Genomic DNA, 6515 nt, shown 5'->3' on the forward strand with positions numbered 1-6515 from the left:
TTAGCTGTGAAGAAATACAAGGAACTAAGACACTGCCCCCCCCCCCACCGGCCACAACTGGAAGAGGAAAATCAACCCTTCCTGTTGCCGCACAACCAGGTACAAAAGGAGAGGGTCCTCGGGTGATTGACCCAGGTTAGAGGTTCCGAACCAATTGACCCAGTCAGTACCAACTTTCAAGTGGGAGATTTTGAACTGTCTCCAACAATTAGATAGCAGAGCTCTACTGTCTGCTCAAATGTGGAGTAAGAAAGGACTTTATGCTTTGTGGAGTCAGAAAGGACTGCCCAGTAGCAGAGTTGGACCAGGGTGCTGGTATCTCTTTCCCCACCTTACACCTCTTTCATGCTCAGTCACTGGTAATCCCATGGGGCTGTGGTCCTGATACCTCCAATAAGCAGATGTACCAAAGCTTTGCACCTGCCAGAGTCAAGGAAAATCAATGTCCCCTTGGCCCAGGCACCACCCTCTGCAACCAGCCGGCTGGGAGAGCTGAGGCCTGCCTGCCTTGAGTACTCAATGACAACTAGAGAGTTTTCCACCTGAGCTCAGTCTGAGCCTGAGGATAACAAGTCAGCAAATGCTTTTCTCCCTCAGCTACCACACCTTTGCCCCAGCTGGTCTGCTGCACTGATATCCCTATAGATTGAGGTCTGGATTCCTCTGGCAGTCCCCAGAGTTGGGGAGGTGTCTCTCCAACATTAGACCCCGTGGGATTACTCTACTGTTGCTGTACAGTAGCTTAGGTGTCCCTGTGCAGCTCCCAGGTGGCTCACATGGCCAGGGAGGTGGCTATAGGTGCAGCTTAGGGAGCACAGGGCCCACGGCTCTAGCAGCAGGGCAGGGAACATGGTGTGTAGTTCTGGCAGGGACAGGTGCCCTGTACCTCTGGCTTGGTGGGGTGCATGGTGAGTGGCTCTGACAGGGTGGGACACGAGGCACGAAAATCTGGAGGGGTAGAGCATGCAGCTTGCAAGCCTCTTGCAGCTGGTTTGAATTTTCGTAGAGACAAACCTGACAACCTCCCCCCACTTTGTTTGCACTACCACTGGCCTAAGTGTTACAGTGTAGCTTTTCTATGATGGCCCTTGCAGTGCCCAGACCTGGCAATGAACCACAGACTTTCTGGTCTCTGCAGGGTTTAGGCTTCTGGACCATCAAACGAGAGGGGAAATGTGAATTGGAAATTAAAAATAGCAGAGAAAATGTTAGTTCAACTTCCATGCCTGGCAAGAGAGTGCTCAGGGTCACAGCATGGTCCCTCTGGAGGAGTAGTCCCCACTTCCTGCAACTCTGTCTCATGAGGTGAGACAAGAGGTCCTCAGTTCACTGCTCACCTGTAGAAAACCTACAAGAAGCAAAAATAAACAAAAAAAAAAAGAAAAAAAATTGTCTTTGGGGAGGTGATGGACACTTTTCCTTTGGGATGAGTTTTGTACCTGAAATTTGCTTTCTTGGAGTCACAGCGTGCCTCAGCAGGGGTGACGTGCATTTATCACTCTTGTCTCTCATCTCGGATCACAGTCTTCAGATTTATTGGGCACTTTATCATCATTATTTTTCCCTCTGGACAGGAGCTTAAGTTGAAATCTGGCTCCAGTTGGACATCTTGCCCCTCCTCCAACATATTCTTCTTAGTGAAGTATCTTAAGAATGGGATAAAAGGTATCCAATGTAGTTGATATATTATGAAATCAATATATAATCACATACACATTCATATGAATTGCAAAACTTAAGTATAATCCAGAAAGTAGAAGGGAAGAGATAAGATGGGAGGGGGGATATGGGAGGAAGGAGGGTATTTGCATAGACCTCACTTAAGGTGCATGGTGCAATGATACATTTCCAAACCATTAAGAAATGAGTATAATTGTGACGGATGTGCTACTTAGTTCAATTGTAACCATTTCATACTGTATATAGAGCAGTATACTGAATCCCATAAATACATAAACGTAAAAAGTTATGATTTAATAAAAATAATAAAAAAGAACTTAACTCTTGTTTATATCATTTAGCCTACAGTAAAATTTGATTTTTGTCATATATTGTTTTGCCCCAAGTTGAAGTTTCCAAGAACCTATTTATGATGTTAAGTGAAGACTTACTGTGTAAATGTTGGTGAAAGTTCTTTGGTCTATTACCATATTTGGTCTTAGTGTTTAGCAGTTAAATATTACATACCACATAAAAGGATAATTGCCTGCTTCACATTTAGTGACTCAGACTGTAGTCTGACAGTTAAAAAGAAATGTGCAAGTTCTGATAATGCAGGTAAACAAATTTCACAGTTAAGAGAATACACTTCATTCAAGCAAGAGCAGGGAGAAAAATTTCTGAAGAAGTCATACAACAAACTCACCAATTAATTTACTGGATACATTTTTTAAATTTTTTTATTGTTAAATCATAGCTGTGTACTTTAGTGAAATCAAGGGGTACAATGTGCTGGTTTCATATACAATCTGAAATATTCTCATCAAACTGTTCAATGTAGCCTTCATGGCATTTTCTTAGTTATTGTATGTAGACATTTGTATTCTGCATTTAGTAGGTTTCGCCTGTACCCATTCTAAGATGCACCGTAGGTGTGGCCCCACCCATTGCCTTCCCTCCACCCTGACTTGCCCTCTCCATTCCCTTCCCTTGGCCCTTTCCCCATATTCTTGTGCTATACTTGGGTTATAGCCTTCATATAAAAGCTATAAATTAGCTTCATTAGCTGAGTACATTGGATACTTTTTCTTCCATTCTTGAGATACTTTGCTAAGAAGAACATGTTCCAGCTCCACCCATGTAAACATGAAAGAGGTGAAGTCTCCATCTTTCTTTAAGGCTGCATAATATTCCATGGTATACATGTACCGCTATTTGCTAGTCCATTCGTGGGGCAATGGGCACTTGGACTTCTTCCATGACTGAGCAATTATGAACTGGGCTGCAATAAACATCTTGGTACACATGTCTTTGTTATATTGTGATTTTTGGTCTTCTGTGTATATACTTAGTAAATGAATTATAGGATCAAATGGCAGGTCTATTTTTAGATCTCTAAGTATTCTCCAAACATCCTTCCAAAAGGAACATATTAGTGTGCATTCCCACCAGCAGTGTAGAAGTGTGCCCTTTTCTCTGCATGCACGCCAACATCTCTGGTTTTGGGATTTTGTTATGTGGGGTACTCTTACTGGGGTTACTTGATATCTCAAAGTAGTTGTGATTTGCACTTCTCTGATGATTAAGGATAATGAGTTTTTTTAATATGTCTGGAGATCATGCATCTGTCTTCTTTAGAGATGTTTCTCTTCAAGTCCTTTGCCCACCCTGAGATGGGATCACTTGTTCTTGTCTTGCTAATACATTTGAGTTCTCTATGGATTCCGGTTATTAAACCTTTATTGGAGGTATAAACTGCAAATATTTTCTCTCATTTTGAGGGCTGTCTGTTTGCTTTACTGACTATGTTCTTAGCTCTGCAGAAGCTTTTCTTTTTTTTTTTTTAGTAGAGACAGAGTCTCACTTTACGGCCCTCGGTAGAGTGCCATGGCATCACAAAGCTCACAGCAACCTCCAACTCCTGGGCTTAGGCGATTCTCCTGCCTCAGTCTCCCGAGTAGCTGGGACTACAGGCGCCCGCCACAATGCCCAGCTATTTTTTGGTTGCAGTTCAGCCGGGGCTGGGTTTGAACCAGCCACCCTCGGTATATGGGGCCGGTGCCTTACCGACTGAGCCACAGGCGCTGCCCTCTACAGAAGCCTTTTAGTTTGACCAGGTCCCAGTAATGTATTCTTGATACTGCTTCAATTGCCTGGAAAGTCCTCCTCATAAAATATTCACCCAGGCCGATTCCTTCATGAGTTTTCCCTGCACTTTCTTCAAGTATTTTTATAGTTTCATGTCTTAAGTTTAACTCTTTTATCCAGTGAGTGTCTATCTTAGTTAATGGTGAACGGTGAACGGTGTTGGTCCAGTTTCATTCTTTTACAGATTGTCAGCCAGTTCACCCAGCACCATTTGTTAAATATGGAATCTTTTCCCCACTGAATGTTTTTAATTGGCTTGTCAAAGATGAAATAATAGTAAGTAGCTGGATTCATCTCTTGTTTCTCTATTCTGTTCCAGACATCTACTTCTCTGTTTTTGTGCCAGTACCATGCTGTTTTGATCACTATCAATTTATACTACAGTTTCAAGTCTGGTAGCGTGATTCCTCCTGTTTTGTTTTTATTTCTGAGTAATGTTTTGGCTATTCGAGGTTTTTTCTGATTCCATATAAAACAAAGTATTATTTTTTTCAAGCTCTTCTAAATAAGACAGTGGAGCTTTGATTGGAATTGCATTAAAATTATATATTTCTTTGGGTAGTATAGACATTTTAACAATGTTGATTCTTCCCAGCTATGAGGTATGTTTTTCCATTTGTTAACATCTTCAGCTATTTACTTTCTTAAAGTTTCATAATTCTCTTTATAGAAATCTTTCACGTCCTTTGTTAGATAAACTCCCAAATATTTCCTCTTCTTTGGTACTATTGTGAAAGGAATAGAGTCCTTGACTGTTTATTTTTTTTTTGTCTTGGCAATTGTTGGTATATATAAAGGGTACAGATATATGGGTGTTGATTTTGTAGCCTGAGAAATTGCTGGGTTCCTTGATCGCTTCTAAAAGTTTTGTAGTAGAATCCCTAGTGTTTTCCAGATATACGATCATATCATCTGCGAAGAGTGAAAGTTTGATCTCTTCTGACCCTATGTGGATACCCTTGATTCCCTTTTTTTCCCTAAGAGCAATGGCTAAAACTTCCATTGCAATGTCAAAGAGCAATGGAGACAATGGGCAACCTTGTGTGGTTCCTGATCTAAGTGGAAATGATTTCAATTTAACTCCATTCAATATGTTATTTGCTATGGGTTTGCTGTAGATGGCCTCTATCAGTTTAAGAAATGTCTCTTCTATTCCAATTTTCTTAAGTGTCCTGATCATGAAGGGATGCTGGATATTATCAAAAGCTTTTTCTGCACCAATTGAGAGAATCATATGGTCTTTATTTTTTGGTTTGTTTCTGTGCTGAATTACATTTATAAATTTACGTATATTGAACCAGCCTTGAGACCCTGGGATAAATCCCACCTGATCATGGTGTATAATTTTTTTGATGTGTTGCTGGATTCTGTTTCTTAGGATCTTATTGAGTATTTTTGCATCAATATTCATTAGTGATATTGGTCTATAATTTTATTTTCTTGTTGGTTCTTTCCCTGGTTTAGGGATCAAGGTGATGTTGGCTTCATAGAATGTGTTGGGTAGTATTCCTTCTTTTTTTCTATATTTTGGAAGATGTTTAGTAATATAGGTACTAGTTCTTCTTTAAAGGTTTGGTAGAATTGAATAAAGCCATCTCTTCCTGGTATTTACATTTTAGGGAGATTTTGTATAGTTGATGCTATTTCAGAACCTGATATAGGCCTGTTCAACATTTCTACTTTGTTCTGGCTAAGTCTTGGTAGGTGGTGTACTTCCAAGTATTGTTCAATTTCTTTCATATTTTCATATTTCTGAGAGTAGAGTTTCTTGTAGTATTCGTTAAGAATTTTTTGAGTTTCTGAGGGATCTGTTGTTATTTCATCTTCACCATTTCTGATTGATGCAATTAGAGATTTTACTCTTTTTTTCCTGGTTAGGTTGGCCAAAGGTTTGTTTACCTATTTTATTCACTATTTCAAAAAACCAACTTTTGAATTTATTGATGTGTTGTATAATTCTTTTGTTTTCGATTGCATTTAATTCTGCTCTGATTTTGGTTATTTCTTTTCTTCTGCTGGTTTTGTGGTTGGAATATTCTTCTTTCTCCAGTTGCTTGAGATGTCTCATTAAGTTATTAACTTCCTCTCTTTCCGTTTTCTTGAGGAAGGCTTGCAGTGCTATAAATTTCCCTGTTCGGACTGCCTTTGCAGTATCCCATAGGTTCTGGTAATTCGTGTCTTCATTATTGTTTTGTTCCAAAAATTTGTTTATATCCTTCTTAATCTCGTCTTTAACCCATCTATTCTTCAGCATTGGTTATTTAGCTTCCATTTTCTTGTATGTGTATGCAGATTCCTATTGTTATTGAGTTCAACTTTTATTCCATGTTGGTCTGAGAAGATGCAAGGTATAAGTTCTGTTTTTTGTTTGTTTGTTTTTTAATTTGCTGAGGTTAGATTTGTGGCCCAGGATGTGGTTGATTTTGGAGTATGTTCCGTGGGCTGATGAGAAGAATGTGTATTCAGTTTTGTTGGGATGAAATGTTCTGTAGATGTCTGTTAAGTCCAGATTTTTTTTTTTTTTTATTGTTGGGGATTCATTGAGGGTGCAATAAGCCAGGTTACACTGATTGCAATTGTTAGCTAAAGTCCCTCTTGCAATCATGTCTTGCCCCCATAAAGTGTGACACACACCAAGGCCCCACCCCCTCCCTCTGTCCCTCTTTCTGCTCCCCCCATAACCTTAATTGTCATTAATTGTCCTCATG

Source organism: Nycticebus coucang, chromosome X (genome assembly GCF_027406575.1).
Source record: "Nycticebus coucang isolate mNycCou1 chromosome X, mNycCou1.pri, whole genome shotgun sequence".
NCBI classification, from domain to species: Eukaryota; Metazoa; Chordata; class Mammalia; order Primates; family Lorisidae; genus Nycticebus; species Nycticebus coucang.